Source organism: Triturus cristatus, chromosome 11 (genome assembly GCF_964204655.1).
Source record: "Triturus cristatus chromosome 11, aTriCri1.1, whole genome shotgun sequence".
In the NCBI taxonomy this organism is placed as follows: Eukaryota; Metazoa; Chordata; class Amphibia; order Caudata; family Salamandridae; genus Triturus; species Triturus cristatus.
The window spans coordinates 88,403,808-88,423,514 of NC_140594.1; positions in this window are offsets into that span (position 1 = coordinate 88,403,808).

Sequence of the window (19,707 nt, forward strand, 5' to 3'; positions counted from 1 at the left end):
AAGGGCCCCCTGTCCCCAAGAACTCAACCTGGTCAGGTTCAAGCTCCTCTGGGACAGTTCCTTCTTCAGACTCAAGACCATCTCCCTGAGGAGACTGATCAGCATTCTGAGTCAGTGGGGAAGGCACTGCCTTAACCCTGCTGCTCCTCCTCTTGGCAGGCACCTGGTCCATTATTCCAGAATCCAGAATTTTGGCCTGTGTCCTAGTCACAGCAAAGACATGAGCAGGGATCCCTAACATTTCTACATGTGTCCTGAGCTCCACTTCAGCCCAAGCTGAAGTTTCTAGACCATTGCCAAGCAAGCACTGTACTGGTAGGTCTGCACTTACCACAACCTTCTTAAAGCCAGTTACCCCTCCCCAGGAGAAGTTAACAACTTCCAGAGAATGGTCTGTTCTGACATTGCTAGTATTGGTCACTTGGTACATTTCACCAAGTATAATCTGCCAGGATCCACAAGATCTTTTGTCACCATTGTGACACTTGCTCCTGTGTCCCTGAATGCCAAAGTCTCGTTTCCATTTATTAAAGGCTGTTGTCTGTATTTGCCCAGTTTACTGGGACTCACAAAAGGGGACATATCCATGTCCCCATCACAGACTAGAACAGCCTGAGTTGGAACTCTGACTTGGCCAGAGTCCCTCTCAGAACCCACTATTGGTTGGACTATTAGTAGGGGGACGGTTTAGCAGCTGTTTTATATCGCTATGCCACCTGTTGGGGCCAGCTAACTGGGCAAACGCAAATCGGGGGTGGGTGGGGGAGTTGTGGGAATCCTTGATGCTTTTTTATCTAGGGCTGAATCTGCGCTTATCCATAAAATTCAATTAACAGAGCGCAGGTTATAGTTAGAACCTTTTACATCAACAGGTTCAGGTAATCTAGCCCCCTCCACCTCATTAATGCTTTCAGACTCCTCCGTAGCTGTTCCTCCTGGGCCATTTAGTCAGCCCATATCTGTTTTAACTGCTTCACCTCCTCCTATTCCAACAAGCCCAGAAGGCTCCCCTAGAGCCTCATCGGTCACTACTAGAGGAAAGAAGGCCAGGCAGGCTAAACAGGGGGTTGTGGGGAGGAGGGGGAACCTCCAATGAAGAAAAGGAAAGCCCGTGGCCTATCAAAGCCACATTCTTATCCATCGGGGGGTACAAGTCGGAAGGTACCTGCAAAGGGGTGTGGGGGGTGTTTGCAATCTTCTCTGGCAACTACCAGTGATTGCTCTCCTGTAGATGTTATCGCTAAAACAGACAATTGTACTGAGGACGATTTTTCTACACAGGTATTGCAGAAAATGTCCACATTAATTGATCCCCTGCTGCATAAATTAGCTTCGATAGAAGATAGGCTCACTCAAATAGAGCAGGGTCTCCCTAAGGGCTCATTGAGTAGCCCTAAAGCTCAATTGGGCGATAGGGGTAATTCCCAAAACCAGGCGGTGGGGGGTTTGCAAAATAGGGGGCCAGAAAACATCCCACCTAATTTTACTGATGCGGTCTTGGGAAATAGGCAACCTAACCTCCCAACTAGATGTGGTCCTTGTGCCCTGGGTGCACAGCAGGCCCGAGTGTTGGTAGAATACATTCATTCCAACACCCCTCAGCTGATGAGTCACATACCCCAACATTTCCTCACTTACCGCCGGAAGCCACACCTTATACTGTCATTTTGGGAAATATCCCTGAGCTCACACCACAGATGCGGGAGCATTGGTCTACCCTGCGAAATAAGGCACTACATCTGACAAGCTCTAGGACAGGGATAACAACCCAACTGTTTACTGAATTTAAAATGGTGCGAAGGGTATCTTGGGTTGGGAAGTCCCAAAAAACTCTTCAGGGTGATTGTGTGGTCTTGAGCTTTAGGACTCCCAGCCTGGTTCAGTATATACTGTCGAAGGCAGGGAACCGTGATGCAAGGGACACTATTTCAGTGCTTCCATTGGGATTCTTCTACCGACCCACAACAGATCCCAACCGTACCAACTGGAGAGGGATAACTCACTCCTTGGGGCAAATTAACTACTCTCTCCCCGTGAGCAATCAATTTGACACCCTTTCTTCATTGGAAGGCATTGATTGACTTGACCCTATTGGTGGCACTGCATCAACAATAACAAGTCTCAATGGGGGGTATACAAGATTTGACCAAGGTTCTTTCATTTGTGACCCTGTTGACCCTATCAAAATTAGGATTTCCAAACTAGCGAGGGTTGAAACTGTTGATAACTTTGGTTATTCAGGGGAAGCCAAAATATCTAGGGAGGAATTGTGACTGGAGGGCACGAAGGAAGGCCTAGCCAGTGTGCCTCAGGTCGGATGCTCCCCACCGAATTGTTCCCTCGGCATGGTTGCATCGAGAACTGTGAATGTACCCACAGCTCAAATGCCCCTCTCGAGTACATACCCAGGGCATGATAAGTCTAGCATAACAGTGGGTTCTTGGAACATCGCAGGGCTTCTATTTAAAATTGAATTTATCGAACAGCATGATATATGGGTATTCCAAGAGACCAAGTTTATCACCCCGGGTTTTTGAATTTTTCAAAACCAGCACAATGGGAACGAAAGGGAAGACCATCTAGTGGACTCACCTGTTGGGTGAGACAGCAATCGGGTTACACTGTTGAAGTAGTACCGATCGATTGCCCTGATATTATGGCTCTTCGGTTACGAATGGGACATGTATGTGACATTTTGTTAATTAATATCTACGCAAGAGGGCTGCCGGGCGGGAGGCACTCCGAGACAGTTGCCCTCCTTGATAGATTCTTGGATAGTCGGAGGGAAGGATGCAACTTGATTATAGCGGGTGATTTTAACTGTTCTTTTGAACCCCTTAATCGAGAGGATGGTAATCTAAGCTCCGACGAGGATTTACAATGGACCATTCCGCCTTTAGAACTTAGCCCAATTAACAAATGGACGGAAGCAGCATTGCAGCTTAAGGGGCTGTGTTTGGAAAAGGGAGCGAGGGCAGTAAACGGGAGGACACAGTCCGATCGGAAGGGTGTGTATACCTTTAAAAATGGTTTGAGAAGAAGTCAGATAGACTATATTCTTCTCAATGTGGAATTTCAGATCTTCCTACTAGATATGTTGGTTGTTGAGCGGACCGAAAATGATCATGATCCACTGGTATTGTCACTTACGGCTCTGTGTCCAATAGATAACGCCAACAAGGATGTTGACCACACCTGATCAGATGTAGTAGTCTTGAATGACGAAAGGAGAGTTAGATGGGCCAGGCTTGTTGATAGAGAAGGGGACCTGGAGCAGATGAAGTCTATGGTTGCCCATTCGGTCGCCTTTCTTATCAACTGTCCCACCCAGGAGGATATTAATCTTACTGTCCCACATGTTCATAGTGACCTATTCTCCAGCCTAAAAACTTTTTTTATTAAGTCTAACCCAAGGAAAAACAAGCCATTTGTGAAAAAAGGCTACCTGGTATAATAAGCAATGTAGAGAGGCATATTGGATATCAACGAATGCCATTAGTTCCAAAAATATGGTTGCGGTCAGATTGGCCAGGGCCAGGTATAAAGCAACTCAAAAAACAACTAAGAGGGAATGGGATGATAAACGATGGCTTGATCTGCTTGAAGCAAGTAATGAGAGAGATATGGTAAAATTCTGGCAGCTAGTTAAGAGGGGTAGTAGTGGAATACCTCACATACCAGTCAATCATGTAGCACCAGAATCGTGGGTTGCGTATTTTGAAGCACAATTTTCTACTTCAAATAACAACCTAACCCACCCCCAAATTGGCAACTCGTCCATTACCCTATCGTTTGACAGCTCTGAGGTTGAGTCGGTTCTCTCACTGATCCTGAAAGGAAGGGCACCAGGCCCGGATGGTATACCGGCGGACTTGTTTCTGCACGATAAAGAGAACTGGGTGACTTACATTACTTTCTTAGCCAATGCCATAGCTAGTGGTACGCCCATCCCTGATACTTGGCCTGGAGCAGTTATAATACCTATACATAAAAAGGGTGATCGCTCGCTACCTGGCAATTATAGGCCTACTAGCCTTATTGACTCAATGCAAAAAATAATTGCCAGCTTGGTACTCCGTAGGATCCAGATGTGGATTGAGGAGCATGATATTTTATCACCTCTGCAGGCCGGCTTTCGCCCCTATACCAATACCATTGACCGGGTTTTTAGATTTGTAATGATTTATTGGTGATTAGTTATCATAGGGGGTGGCTCCCTTTACGCAGCTTTTATAGATCTTAAGTCTGCCTTTCACTTGGTCCCCCGTAACAAAATGTGGAGTGTCCTTTTGGACGCAGGGATGCCTCAGAAGCTATTAGCCATATTAATTAAATTGCATACTTCGAACTATGCACAGGTACGGTGGGACTCAAATGGTGAGGTTACCGATAGATTTCGTGTCCTAAAGGGTGTGCGCCAAGGATGTGTCCTGGCGCCCACGTTGTTTTCCCTGTTCATTGATAGGGTGGTCCACTATTACTCTACTTGCCCTACAGATGCCGCCACCTTGGCGGGGCTGAGAATACCACTGCTCATGTTCGCAGACAACACCTTGATCCTATCTAAGACTCAGAAGGGAGTACAGGCTGCACTGTCTAGGTTTGAGGTGTTCTGCCACGATCATGGGCTGGTGGTAAATGTGGACAAGACAAAGTTTATGGTTTTTCATAAACACAAGACCATTAAATGTAGTGTTTACATGAACAATGTCCTTATAGAACAGACAGATGCGGTTACGTATCTGGGGATCACCTTAGGCAGGAAACTTAAGTGGAAGCCTCACATTGACTTGATAGCTTTAAAACATGTACAACTGGCAGGAGCTCTTGTAAAAGAGCATAGGCTTTCGTTCACTAAGCCAATAGCCCCTATCCTTAAGATATACATAGGCTTTCCTGTTTTCAGTTTCTATTTTTGGTAAATTCTGGTGGTGTTTTTCAGTGTTTTCCAGTGATTTCAATGCCTCAAAAAAACTGTGTTTTTCAGTGGTTACTCATTTTCGTGCCATACAATACAACTGAAACAGTGTTTTACCAGTGTTTATGGAACACTTCGCTTTATTATTGCTTCCTTTCTTCATTGATGCATGGTATATAGACAGTGTATGTACAGTGTATATGAGGTCCAAGTACATTGACATCTACGCCAATTAGGCTGAACACTTGATAGACAAGGGTGTTTTCTGACTCAAGTTTTTTGATTATATCCACTACAACAGTCATGTTTTCCTGTAAAAATCTAAGAATGCATTACAGTGTATTTTCTTTTTACATCACTATCAATATGCACCTGAGGATCATCACATTTCTTGTCTTTTGCATAGTCACTAGGCAAAAATTCAGTAAACGGTCGCCACATAGATAATATTGCATTCACGGCCTCTAGAACTGAGAACCGCTGACTAAATGACACAATTGGATGACTCTTTCTTTGCTGCCACACAAAACACAAAATGAGAAATATTTGCGTTTTAGTTCCCGCGCATAACGAAACAGTGCACCTGAATGGACTACAAAATCAATAGCATTCTTCATTAGCTCAGAAGATTGTAAAGATGCTTTCAGCATACCATCTAGCAAGTGGCAAGGATCTCTTACAGGGAAAAACTTCAGCTCAGGTATTGCTTTTGACAGGTCATCACATAACTTTTTCATATACGTAGCTGAATCATTGCAAATACACAAAATATCACTCCAATCTTTGTTAAACTTGGTAAGACCTCTCTGCAGCAGCATTCCAAGTGACACTGCGTTGCAAGTTTCCAGTACATCTAGATCTGCCATGATGGTACGTCTGTACCATCCATTGTTTGCATCACAAAATGTGATTAGCACTGCCACTGCTGGGTCGCCACGCATCTCTGGGAAAGTGTAACAGCTGTAATGAAAGGAGTGGCAGTGTTATGCTAAATGTGGTATGGAAGCCTAAGATATTTATTGATTTACTTACTGGTGTTTTCTATTGCTTGAGCTCCACCCACCCGGCACTCTGACGCTCTACAAAATGATATAATGATAGTATCATTGGAGGAAACTAATTAAACAATTTCAGTTTCTTTGTCTTGTGTGTGACACTACTTCTTCCTGCCATGGGCAGTCTGTAAAGGGCTCAGTTTTACCTGTCCGATGTGAAGCGCCTCTTATTTCCCCCATCCATCTGCCCTCCAGTCCAAGGTGTAAAGAACTGATTCCTCCCACGTGCCTGCTAGGAGAAGATTCCCGATATTCAACCTGTGTGAAACATGTTCCTGCTGTCTTGTCGCTGCAGTCAGTGGCCATATTTGGCATGATATCGTAGTGAAGGTATAGTGCAACGACATCCACCCCGGTTTTCACAAGTGTGAATTCGTATCTCACAGGATTCTCTTGCCGAAGTTAACTAATGTACATTCCGGTCGCCTGCCTCTGGTGATAGAATACAAATAGGCGCAAAACAATATTGATAGTGCTTGCGAACTGAGTGCAAATTGTGTGCGCTACTGTGCTTACATATTGCACCTTTTAGCTCTTAGGTGGTAGTAAAAGTGGCCAGTAAACATAAAATGCAAACTAAAAGGACGCCACAAATACCGTTTCCACATTGTTGTCCGTGTTAGGCACCTATCTATGTAAAGAGAGTTGAATGTGCGTAGCGTACACAATTATGTGCGCTGGGTGGTCTTGCACTGCCTGTATTACACCAGTATCGGAGTGAGCCAGTTTGTCTCACAGCACCCGCTGTTCATCTTCTGTTGACACCTGTGAGGATGGGAGTTGTGCACACATGTTTAAAAAGCCTTTCCGGATATCATCACACGCCTTTGTCTGCTTCAAAATAAATAGATATAGCTGGGTGACAGCATGGCATGCCTGCACCGACTGCCCCCCTCGTTTAGGCATGATGAATGTGTATTGTTAATCATGCTAGTGACGTTAGCAGGCCTTATTGTCACAGCTTTTGGCAATCACTGAATAGTTGTGTACTGCTCTCTTATCTTTTCATCACCTGGCCTGCTTAATACAGCCCATCTGTGCCTCCTGATAAATAATTGCATGAGGGGGCTGGCTCTTATTGAACTGAGCGACGTACGATGTGGAAGCAAATTAAGCACTGTTCACCCTCCCCACGCCCCCACTCTCCCACCCCCCATCCCGTCGTGTGTGTCAGCCCTGGCTTCCCAGGCTTGTGAACATCTCTTTTCAGCCGCACCCGGGTACTTCACAGGTCTTTAAAAGACCACTCACTTCCTAACGAGGCTTTGTTGTTTTTAACCCCTTCTTAGAGCCCCTGCAGCTACACTCTGCATATTGCTAGAAGAGTCAAACCGCCCCCTCCCACAAAATGTTTAGTAGCCCACCCCGAAATTTGGCTCTAGTTGCGCCTCTGACATTATACAATAATATGCGCAGATTGTACCGGGATAACTCAAAGAATAAAACATGACACAGAAAGCTGGACTGCCGTAAACTGTCATCTTAACGCCTCTATTAAGCACTACTGCGAATACTTAGACGATGAGTACAGCACCCTGAAGTGACAAAGTCCATTTTTATTTACTGGCATTGAGTACTCATAACAGACCGCCGCAAATACCTTCATGAGTCAAGTACTACCAACTCAGCCGTTTTTTGTACTCACTATTTCTTTGTTTATCCTAGTTTAAAGTACACACAACGTCATCCTTTGTAAAGTTCAACCAAGTTCATTACTTAGAACTGTAAACCTGCTCCGTAAATCACATAGGGTTAAAGGCTTCAGGTTTATGCCTAAAAATATACAAATGTGACACATTTCCAAGTCCCTCTCCGCGTTTATGTGAATTTCCCAAAAAATAAAAATAATCTTACACTTTTGGTGCGGTAACTAGGCTTCCTCTATTTTTGTATTGCATAAGGTTATCAGCATTTGTATAGTGAGGTTGAAACTAGGGGTGGGCGGAATTTGCGAAAGCGACTTTCGCAAATTATCGGGAAAATGTTAAAAATCTCCGCAAACACGCGGAAATATCGCGAAGATGCGGAAGTTTTTTTCCCGTCCGTTCGTGGTATTTTCTGCGTGGTCGCGGCTCGCCAACTTACCCATGCGGTTGCTCGCGGGCGCGGCCATCTTGTTTTCACTCTTCTCGCGGTGCATGATCGCGAGAAGAAAGACGTGATCGCGCGACGCATGACGTTACTGCGGGCGCGAACTGTCGCGAGACAGCGCAAATGGCTACCAACAATCCAACATCTCGTGGAGAACGCGACCGGATTGGGAAAACTTGACGGCGAACACGGGGATTCAGGTAAGGCGATCGCGCACGCGCGAGAATGTATTATTTTACAGCGCGAGCAAGAAACAAATTATCGCTAAGCTGCGGAATGCGGAAATTTTGACATTTTTGCGTTCTCCTCGGAATGCGAAAATGTCAAATTATCGCAATTTCCGCGAGCGGAACGGAAATTTAGCCCAGGCCTAGTTGAAACCACATGACTAGCACTGGCGGAGCCACTAATGTTCCTAAAGATGAGTCACATAGCCACTGCCGAACAGAGATAGTCACACCGCTTAGACAAAGGCTCTTCAATTGCGTACGTTAAATACAACTCGACAGGACTGATGTAAACACGGTCACCTGGTTTTGTATTTAAAACAACTTTGTCTGAGGTTTACCAGTGTTGTAGTGAAACAGACGCAGTATCGTTTTGGAGATGACAAAATTAACTCGTCACGTCTGTGAAGAAACAATGTACTTAGTAATGTACTTACACAACAGCCAGATGATGAGTGGACTCAGCCTGCAGTGGGCATGAGCAGGTGTCAGCATATTAAAGTACAGGCCTCCACTAGTACACAAGAAATGTTGGGCACACGTCACCAAATTAAGGGTTGTGTAAATATTGATTTGATGGGGGTGACTCGCGTTTCTTGCTGCTTGCTTCTCGGGCCTAAATTGCAGTTTGACCTGCAATGCTTTGGCTCCATCAAGTGGCCAAAAGGTGTAATACCAATGAAAAACAGTGACACTCGGTTTAAACGGGGTCAGCTGATTTTCATCCGGTAGGGTACTGTCGGGCAGATTCGGTTTTAACCGAATTCCGGACAGCCTAGATATACAACACCAAGGTCATTACTTCAATCTTATATGGTGCTGAATTATGGGGTTTTGAGAACATCTCCCCTTTGGTACTAGCCCAGAACAAATTTGTCAGAGTTATCACGGGACTCCCGCAATCATCCCCATTGTTGCCCCTCTTCCTGGATTTGGGTTGTTTACGCATTGAGGATCTTGCCGGATATAGACCAATAGCGTTTTAGAGAAGGCTCTGGGTTACACCCGAGCTCTCCCAATATGCGATATCCATTTTGGATTTCAGGGGGGTGGATTGTTTAGGAAAGATCAAATGCTTACAGAATATAACAATCACCCAGTGTGGGATGGAGATAAGTGGTTTATGGGAGCATCCAGAAAAAAATCCATTCCCGCCTAAAAGGAAGTTTAAGGCTGCCTATTGGATATGGTTAAGAAAAATTATTTTTCTTCCACTATCAGGCCCACCCTGTCCAGGGATTTTTTGATGCTTAAACAGGACTTTGTGTTTGAAGCTTATTGGGATGTCATCCTAAGACCGATGGACAGGAAACTATACCATCAGTTTAGGGTTGGCTCTCTTTCGATTAATGCCTTTACAAGTAAATGGCTTCTGTATGGGCTAGATCAATGTCCTGCATGCTCAGCCCAGACGGAATCCATATCCCATGTCCTTTTTGTATGCCCGGCCTATAAGTTAACCAGGATCAAATGGCTGAAACCCACTTGTATGAATCTGGGTACTAGATCTGCCATGGAGGCGTTAAGGATTCTGCCGGCATCTACCAATGAACCAATAGTTATTGCCATGGCGAAATTCCTGAGCTGGGTCTGGCTTATCCGATCTAAAGAATTAAGAGAAACTCAAGCCTAATTATAATAATTTAGACGTTATGTCATTTTAGTGTTGCTCCGCCAATGAAATTAGAGTGGTGTTGAATTATTTTATCTCTATATATCTTACCATTGTATATTTATGGTTTTTATTGTGTCTTTTAACACTTTTGAGCTTTTTCTATATGGTATAAACCTTTGTACTAGTTATTGTGCTTAGTTATACCTTAACGATTGTTATGTACTGCTTTGTGTTTTTATTCTAAGTATTTTAACCTCACATTATCTGTACTGTCTTTTATGATTATTTTAATCAAAATAAAGATACAATGAAATGAAATGAAAGTCATGCACTTTGCTGGCAAGTAACCAAACTTCCAGAGCCTTAGTAGCACAATCTACAAAGTCTACCCAGTCTTGGGGCATATTAACAAGGGCCGGTGATAAATATCGCAAAGCGCGCTTAGCGCTTGCATATTTATCGCCGGCTATCTCTGAAATTTATCGCCCGGTTAGCGCGTTATCAACAACCCGCATCGCCGAGGCGATTAAAATTCCAGAGATAGTGTGGATATCGCTGTTTTCCATGGTGCAAAACGGCAATATCCTAGATGATGGGGCCTGTGGTCTTTTTTTTAGCCACATAATCCACCCCTCATGTTAAGTATGCCTTAGTCAGGAATTTAACAGACATTAAATTCCTGCGTTAAGGCATACTTAATGCGATTTAAATAATCGCTACCCTTCCTTGTTAATATCGTGAAGCTGCCTTCGCGATATTTTTCCTGGTTGATTTCACAGCCACGCCTACTTTGCATTTCATTATTGATGCAAAGTTAGGCGTGCTGGAAACGGGCGCTAAGTCAGCAAAACACGCGATAGCGTGTCTTTGCTGATAGCGGCTGATAAAATCATCGCCGTTTTTCAGCTGAAAACGGCCGCAAAAGCGGCGATTAATTTATAGCACCGCCTTGTTAATAATATGCCCCTTGATTCTGTTCCTTTTTGGTATCCCTGAAATTTAACCTCTATTGCTCAGTGGTTAGACCAAACCCATCAATCCCTCTAATAGTGAGGAGCTTATCTCTACCTTTGTCTGCAAAGGAGAGCCATAAGATTGCTGCCCACTGCTCCTGGGGGACCCTTTGTTCTTTATAGGCCCTTTCCCGTGCAGTTATCCATTTGTGGATGTCCTCCCCACTCTGGCAGTGAGGGACCATCTTATTCAGGTTTCTATAGTTATAAGACCTCTCCCTATCTCTAGGGATGTTGCTACCACAATGGGACTCTAGTCCCATTTTTTTCCTAGCTCTGTAGAGCTCTAGGGCCTCCCTATCTAGGGCTACCTGCTTTCTTCTGATTTCAAGCTGAGCTTCCTCATACTTGAGCAGTCCTCAGGTGCTGTCCCGCCAACTCTGCCTAACCCTTCAGATCCTAAAGATCTGCTAAGCTCATCCAGCCTGAGTACCTCTATGAGATGCTGGGTGGTTGGACTTTTGCCTGTCTTCAGTTTCCTAGTTGTACACAATGCTCTCAATTCCATGACTAGGAGGTTATCATACTGGGATTCTGCAAGCAGGGACCTACTGATTCCTGGCCTTGAAAACATTACTAGTGTGGTGTGGTGTATTGCACCACCTACTCTAGTGTGGCCTACTAAACTCTCTTGAGTTGTAGAAAGGGTGTGCTAAGCCCTTAACACACAACTCTAAGTTCAGTAGAACTTACGGTATTCTAAAGCTTGTATTATATGTACCTAGGGTACCTTTAGTGGTTTTCAGTTAGTCACTCAATTGAGATTATCTGGTAAAACAATACCAAGCTGGAATCCCACCCGCTGCACACCAATGTGAGAAGTTGGCCTGATATGTGCTGTCCACTAGTTATAGTGGGCACCTTGTATCATTCCAACCAGCCCCTTATTGGTTAGAGGTTAAAGAAAACATTTATTGAAAGCTATCCTAGTGGTAGCTATGGAGAGCAGCCTTCAGGCTAAGTCTTGAAGTGGGTTTTACCAGTCTATAATCTCTTGAGTTCCTAAATGAAAGATATCCACACCAGGTATATATATAAAATATATGTATTTATTACTAAACACACCCTCCTAGTCTCTTTATGAGACTAGAGGTCAAAACACATAAGTTACACTTCAATAATCACAGTAAAGTAGCACAAATACACGTCAGGCCCTAGGGGCGAGCCAAACCATATACTAAAATAGTGGTATAAGAACCACAACTTAACTAGACACAAAGCCTAGAGTCTGTAGAATCGCTGGGATCGCAAGGAACCACCCAAGGTAGTGACACAGGGGACCCATGGGGGCCGTGTGCAGTGTGGGAACACAGCCGCGAGCTCCCGTTAGCTTCTATAGGGAAAGTTGCGGTAAGATTTTTAAAGATTAGGGACACTTAGAATTGAGTCAGGACCAAACCCTTTTGAACTTAGGAAGTTCTAGGGCTAACACCCACGGGAGCACCGGAGTACTCGTGTTACCTCACCCAGGGAAGCCGGGTGCATAGGTGTCTTTTGGTGTTGGGTCGCGTCGTCGATTTCAATGGGAGCTGGCGAAGAAGTGCTGCTGCCGTGAAGATGCGAAGTCTCCGAAGAGATCCAAGCCTGGATCTAAGATGAGAAGAACGTGAAAGCAAAGGGGACAGAGTCTGGGTCACTAGCCAGTGACCAGGAAGGCGATGGACAGATGCCCACCGATGTCGGGTGATTTCAGGTGAAAGAGGTGAAGCTTGACTCTACAGCCACGAGGACCAGGAGGTGTCGAGGACAACCAGGAGCTGGATTTGAGTTGTCCCATGAAGGATGTCGAGTGCTGCAGCATCAGTGCCCGGATTGGACACAACAAGCCTTGGCAACAGCAACCCACGCAGAAACAAGAAAGATGCTTCGGTGCAGACCAGCAAGGTTTGAGGGACTCATCACTTGGTAGGAAATCAGGGCACGTCTGGAGCAACCAGAGAAGCCCAAGGAATTTCAAAGTTACCAACTCAGGGACCCACCAGTCAACGGACCAGGGATCGCAAAGGGACCTCAAGACGAAACACAAAATGGTGGCGCATGGTTCACTCAGAATTAGGCCTGAGCTAAAATTCCATTCCGCTCGTGGAAATTGCGACAATTTGACATTTTAACGTTCCGCGGAGAGGGCGAAAATGTCAAAATTTCCGCAATCCGCATTTTACCGGAAATGTTTTGCTTACTCGCGCTGTAAAATAATACATTCTCGCGTGCGCGCGATCGCCTTACCTGAATCTCCACGTTCGCCGACAAGTTTTCCCAATCCGTCGCGTTCTCCACGAGATGTTGGATTGTTGGTAGCCATTTGCGCTGTCTCGCGACAGTTAGCGCCCGCAATAACGTCATTCGTCGCGCGATCACGTCTTTCTTCTCGCGATCATGCACCGCGAGACAAGTGAAAACAAGATGTCCGCGCCCGTGAGCAACCGCATGGGTAAGTTGGCGAGCCGCGACCACGCAGAAAATACCGCGGAAAAAAAACTTCCGCATCTTCAGGATATTTCCGCGCGTATGCGGAGATTTTTAAAATTTTCGCGATAATTTGCAAAAGTGAATTTCGCAAATTCCGCCCACCCCTAGTGTGAAGGCAATCTAGCAAAATAGCTCAGTGGGTAATGCACGAGCTAGTGATACCCTTTTGCAGGGCCAATGGAATTATGCGGCAGAGGAAGACCAAATTATGCGCCAAGAAAAGGCAAATTGTGTGGCGCCATGCGACACATTATGCAATATTTGTTTTTTTTACACATGTTAACACTGTCTGGTCGTAAGTTCCACCTCATTAGTAACAGAGAACAAGGTGTGCCTTAGAAGGTGGCTGATGTGAGTTCTGTTAAGTTACAAGTACTAACCCTGGGCGTAGTTTGCGAAGTAGCACTTCGCGAAGCTACGCAAAGTGCAGTTCGCACTACGCGAGCTACGCGTAGCACTTCGCGAACTGCGTAGTACCTTGTTCGCACTGTGCCAGATGTCGTTTTCAATGATTGCACAGTGCGGATAAGCAACCGGCACTGTGCAATCATTGAAAATGGCATCTTGCACAGTGCGAGCTGTAGTTTTCTGCTGCTCGAGTAGATTTTTACTCGAGCAGCAGCTTTCTCAACGCGAACTGGTAGTTTCTCATTGCGAGCGGTCGCGAGCATGCGCGACCACTCGCAATGAGAAACCTGACCTCCTCGTGTTGGGAATCTCGCCGGGAGGTTTATTTTCCATGCTCGCGATCGCCAACTTGATGTTGCTGATCGCGAACAAGGAAAAAGTCTCGCCGGGATGTCATTTTGCTTGCTCGCGGTCGCCAACTTGACGTTGAGGACTGCGAGCAAGCAAAAAATGACCGCAGCACTACGCAACACTACGCTACGCGTGTTCGCACTGTGCTACGTGCAATTCGCGTAGTGCGAAGTAGCGCGAACTTCGCAAACTACGCGAGCGTAGCGTAGTGCTTTGCCCAGGCTTAACAAGTACTTAACTGTCAAGGGCACTCCAGACGGTTTAGAATAAAAGTTACATTTTACTCAACATTTTATATATTTTTTAATCTGAATGTTGGGAATCTTGCTCAGTTAAGCTAGGCGGAGGTGAGAGGAAGATGGCTGAAAAGCACAAATTAGTGAATGTTGCCTTGGCAGGACAATTCAAGAAACAGCAGTAAAAGAAACAAGCATTGGCCGCGCACGGGGCCGCAAGACGCGATATGTGGTGGGGGAGGGGGAGAAGTGGGAGTTGTGTGCGCACACGGCCAATGCTACGAAAGTCATCGCGATCACGATCGCTGTGAAAGAGAAAGTGATCGCGATGACGTGCTAATGGCGTTCCTGAGTGCTGCTGGATGGCCTAGCGCATGGCGGCAGCGCGCGTGCATGCTCACGTGCACACAAGCGCTAGGCCAGCACTTAAAAAAGCCACATACAAATGGCTCAGTGAGACCTAAAAAGGGTACAAAGATAAACAATTTCAATGTTTATATGATTTATCCTATCGGAACAGAGCTAAAGTGCTAGTGCCTATTAGATTTTGTTTCTATCTCAAATTTGCAAATATACAGCCCGATTACTAAGGGTGGGCGTAGTTCGCGAAGTAGCACTTCGCGAAGCTACGCAAAGTGAAGTTCGCACTACGCGAGCTACGCGTAGCACTTCGCGAACTGCGAAGTAACATGTTCGCACTGTGCAAGATGTTGTTTTCAATGATTGCACAGTGCGGACAAGCAACCGGCACTGTGCAATCATTGAAAATGGCATCTTGCACAGTGCGAGCTGTAGTTTTCTGCTGCTCGAGTAGATTTTTACTCGAGCTGCAGCTTTCTCAACGCGAACTGGTAGTTTCTCATCGCGAGCGGTCGCGAGCATACGCGACCCCTCGCAATGAGAAACCTGACCTTCTCGCGTTGGGAATCTCGCCGGGAGGTTTATTTTCCATGCTCGCGATCGCGAACAAGGAAAAAGTCTCGCCAGGATGTCATTTTGCTTGCTCGCGGTCGCCAACTTGACGTTGAGGACCGCGAGCAAGCAAAAAATGACCGCAGCACTACGCAACACTACGCTACGCGTGTTCGCACTGTGCTACGTGCAGTTCGCGTAGCGCGAAGTAGCGCGAACTTCGCAAACTACGCGAGCGTAGCGTAGTGCTTCGCCCAGGCCTACCGATTACACAGTAACATCCATTTTAAATCCCTTGCCCCATGTAACCAGTAAAAGGATAAAAGTTTAAAATAGTAGCATAGAAACCAGTTATTTACAAGCCAAAGTGCAAGTGCAGGGTACGCGCCCGACTGGTCTGATCAATTAGATTTCAGTTTATTTTATTCATGCCAGTTGGGGAAGTAGATAGAGTCCTCCTTCTAATGGCCCAAAAATGGCCTGGAAATTTAGCAGTTGCACAAGCATAGAGTGGTCTCACATCTGACTTTAAAATACGTAGGGCGTCTTTATTGCTATGTGTCCCAAGTTATCTGCATACCGGAGTTAGCCAGTTCCTTCTAGGTCTGGCATAAGCAGCACAGGCAAAGAATACATGGCCTATTATTTCTTTAGGGCATGGACAAGAGGGATAGCCCTTGGGTTGTGGTGTATTTGTCAGCCAAGTGTTAGTAAAAGCATTAATGGGTAGACAGCCGTATATGAACTGAATATACAATTTTCTGTCTGCTGGCACTTTTATAAAATCAAGGTAGCTTTCAAGCCAGCTGCTGAATTTAATAACAGTAAACACATCAGTTAAACCCTTGACCCTTCCAGGTAGGTCACTCCCCCTCTGCACAGCACCGCCTGTGTGTCCCTGCCGCAGCTGCCGCTGCTGAGGAAGTTCAAGGCCCTCCTCCATCCGCAGGCTACCACCTGCGCCTCATCCCTGGTGACCAGTGGTAGCCCGTAGGTTTGCTCATCTTCCATTGTATTGCCTGAATTTTTCATTGCTCTAGTTGTACTGCCTGTATTTTTTCATTGCTCTCATTGTAGTGCCTGCATTTTAATTGTTGTGTCTGTGACTGCTGTTGTCTGTCTCCCCCGCTGCCTGTATGTGGTCTGTGCCCATTCTCTCCCTCTGTTCCCCTCACTGCCCTCGTGTCTCTCTGCCCTTTTTGCCTTCTGTTGCTTAGCTGCCCCTGCATTTCTGTCACCTTTTTGCCTTCTGTGCCACTCGTTTACCCCCGATTTTTGTGACCTCTTTGCCCTTTCTTGTGACCTTTTGCCTTTTGTGCCACTCGTGTCCCCCTGTTTTTTGTGACCTTTTGCCTTCTTTGCCACTCGTTTCCCCCCGATTTTTGTGACCTCTTTGCTCTTTCTTGTGACTTTTTGCCTTCTGTGCCACTCGTTTCCCCCCGATTTTTGTGACCTCTTTGCCCTTTCTTGTGACCTTTTGCCTTCTGTGCCACTCATTTCCCCCCGTTTTTTGTGACCTTTTTGCCTTCTGTGCCACTCGTTTCCCCCGTTTTTTGTGAACTTTTTGCCTTCTGTGCCACTCGTTTCCCCCGATTTTTGTGACCTTTTTGCCCTTTCTTGTGACCTTTTGCCTTCTGTGCCACTCGTTTCCCCATGTTTTTTGTGACCTTTTTGCCTTCTGTGCGACTCGTTTTCCCCCATTTTTTGTGACCTTTTTGCCCTTTCTTGTGACCTTATTGCCTTCTGTGCCACTCATTTCCCCCTCAATTGTTGTGCCCTTTTGCCTTCTGTTTCCTTCGTCGCCCCTCACCGCACCCACCGCTGCGTCCCCTGCGGCCCCGCCCCCCTGACTGCCCATTCGCTGCCCCCGCCTCCCAGCTACTCCTCCCTCCCACCTCCCCATATATGACGGCCGCTGCGTGGCTGCGCAGCGGACACGTGCAGCAGGCGCACCACTGGCGCGCCTCAGGCAAGCCCGTCTGTGCCCGTCTGTGCCTGGACCGCGCCCAGCGCCAGAAACCCTGGCCCCCGCACCCACCACTACGACGCCAGCACTCTGCATGCTCTGAACCCCGGACGGACCCACACCTGCTTCAAGGCCACCCCGAAACGCACACACGGTCCCTTCACCTGTGAGAACTGCAGCTACACCAGCCACAGAGCTTACGAACCACCCGCCAAGAAAGACCTCAACCACTTCCGATGCATACTACTGAACACCCGCTCCGCACGCAAACATGCTGTCGAGCTCTGGGACCTGCTCAACACCACTTCCCTGGATGTCGCCTTCCTGACAGAGACCTGGTTGAACAACTCCTCCGCACCCAACATTGCCATAGCCATCCCAGACGGCTACAAGATCACCCGCAGAGACCGCACCAACGGAGTCGGAGGAGGAATCGCCATCGTCCACAAGAACAGCATCAGGGTCTCGACCAGCACCGACGACGTGCTCAGCACCGCCGAACACATGCATTTCCAGATCCACACAGACCCCAACTCCACCCTCAGAGGCAACCTCGTCTACCGACCCCACGGAATATGCCCCCAGTTCAGCGACTCCATCGCCGACTTCATCAGCACGCACGCCCTGACCTCCACCGACTACATCCTCCTCCGAGACCTGAACTTTCACCTTGAGAACAACAACGACAACAACTCCACAACCCTGATCGATAACTTGTTTTCTATTGTTGAAAGGATGTTAACGTTTATGGAACCCCACAGTTCTGCCCCATAGAGCACACTACTCACTACCTTGCAACTATACAACTTAAGTACATGGGCTACAGGCTTGGTATAAGAGAGGCAGTGCTCCCATCGCAAGGCCCCAGTTAACTGGGAAATTTCATGGACGCCCTCTCTAGATGTTTCTTCCAAGCCATTCCCTCGGAGAACTTAGGGGCATATGTATCAAACGATTTTTTAATCGCAAACGCTGCGATTCGCAAAATAACAGCGTTTGCGATTAAAAAATCGGTAATCGGGATGTATGAGGCAAATCCCATCGCAAAATTAAGGAATTGCTAATTTAGCGATTTCTTAATTTTGCGTAAGCATTTAAGAAATCGCAAATTGCGATTTCTTAAATGATATGTAAAAAGCACCCAAGTTGTGCGAATTATCCTTAAGAAATCGCAAATTACCACCAACTTCCAGTTGGTGGTAATTTGCGATTTCCTTTCAAAAAGCACTTTTTTTAATTTCACAAAGTGCCACGTGGCGCTCATACATGCCCTTAGGGCACGTATGTGTGCCATATGCACACACATGCTAATTTCAGGGGTGCATCAGGGTGTCATCATGACACCCTTGCACCTTTGAAATTATTCTCAAATTGCGATTAGCAAATTGCGATTCGCTATTTGAGAATTACTTCCCATTCATTCCTATGGGTCTCCTGGCCCATAGGAATGAATGGGCAGGTATTCCTTAACTGCGATTTCGCAATTTGCTAATCGCAATTAAGGAAGTTTAAGAAATCGCAAAAAGTTTGCAATTTTTTAAATACATCCCGTTTTGCAATTCTCAAATAGCGATTCTTTAAAAATCGCTATTTGAGAATCGCAAATGGTGATGTTGATACATATGCCCCTTAATTCCCAGGTACTCAAAAGAATTCACTCGTTTGAGCGTTGTCAAGGACCAGGGTACCTTTAAAGGATTTGTGGGGGTTTAGCATCATCAACTTGATTTTAGTAGTGTTGATGACCAAACCCCTCTCATCACAAAAGGTCTTAAAACAATTTAAACGTTTTTGTAGGCCCATGGAAGTTTTGGACACCAAAAGGGTGTCGTCTGCAAACAATAAAGTAGCTGTTTTGTGGTTTGCCAATGAGGGAGCGTCGGCCGGCATGGAGCACAAAAGATCGGCCACCTGGTTTACATAAAGGGAGAAGAGGGTGGGGGCCAAGACACACCCTTGGCGTACCCCCAGCCAAATCTTGAATGGCTCGGTAGTTTGACCCTGTTTTCCCCACCTTACACATGCAAAATTATCCTCATGAAGCCTGATAAGTGGTTCAAGGAGCTCCAAAGGCATTCCCATGTCCCGAAGGACTTGCCAAAATAAATCCCTGGGGACTCAAAGGCTGTTTTAAGATCAATAAAGGCAAGATATAAACTGCCTTTGCCCAGCACAACTTCCTTCCAATACAGCAGAACCAGGCAAAACGCATGGTCGATGGTGCCGGTCTTCTGCCGAAAGCCTGCCTGGAGAGGAGAGAGGATGTCATTCTCCTCCATCCAGGTCTGGATTTTAACAAGGAGTGAACTGCAGAAGACCTTCTGGGCACAGTCCATCAACCTAATTGGACAGTAGTTGGAGGGTTTCGACCTGTCCCCTTTCTTAAAAATGGGTATTACTGCTGCCCCCTTCCACGTGTCCGGGATGCTCCCCCGCCAGTAATATC